This window comes from Triticum aestivum, unplaced genomic scaffold, assembly GCF_018294505.1.
Source record: "Triticum aestivum cultivar Chinese Spring unplaced genomic scaffold, IWGSC CS RefSeq v2.1 scaffold54592, whole genome shotgun sequence".
NCBI lineage: Eukaryota > Viridiplantae > Streptophyta > Magnoliopsida > Poales > Poaceae > Triticum > Triticum aestivum.
Window position 1 is genome coordinate 18,919 of NW_025228115.1, and position 682 is coordinate 19,600.

General features: G+C 47.2%; 1 non-coding gene across 1 annotated transcript; it reads left to right on the forward strand.

The window, feature by feature from the left end:
* The first annotated feature begins 274 nt into the window (after positions 1-274).
* LOC123173346 (5S ribosomal RNA) lies at positions 275-392 on the forward strand. The gene has a single exon (XR_006486126.1). It is a non-coding gene; the product is annotated as a 5S ribosomal RNA (ribosomal RNA).
* Positions 393-682: the final 290 nt, after the last annotated feature.

Here is a 682-nt window from a genome sequence, read left to right on the forward strand (position 1 = left end):
ATACCAGCACAAAAGCACCGGATCCCATCAGAGGCGGCTTTGTGGCGCGAGGAGCGCGTTCTGAAAGGGGTAAAAAAATATGTGTTGCTGCGGTATAGAGGGAGGGGTGGAAACCGTGGTAAACTCGTCTCCGTGTTTGAGGGGGGGAGTAAGTAGTATATATAGGGCATTATCCATTATTAGGCAACGGTTGTAATGGTAGTAAGAATGACAATCATCTTTGCAGTGGACCTGGGAGTGGCAGCATAAGGGACGAAGGCGGGGGTAACATATTGGATGCGATCATACTAGCACTAAAGTCCTGATCCCATCAGAACTCCGAAGTTAAGCGTGCTTGGGCGAGAGTAGTACTAGGATGGGTGACCTCCTGGGAAGTCCTCGTGTTGCATTCCCTTTATAATTATTTTTTGCGCCTCATGACAAACATATCAAATGTGCGCGATATATATTAACCCAGTTATATTATTTTTGACATTTGCGATATGTTTTAGCTCGCTGCTCATTGGTCACGCGTCTAGAGGCGGCTTTGTGGCGCGAGGAGCGCGTTCTGAAAGGGGAAAAAATACGTGTTGCTGCGGTATAGAGGGAGGGGTGGAAACCGTGGTAAACTCGTCTCCGTGTTTGAGGGGGGGAGTAAGTAGTATATATAGGGCATTATCCATTATTAGGCAACGGTTGTAAT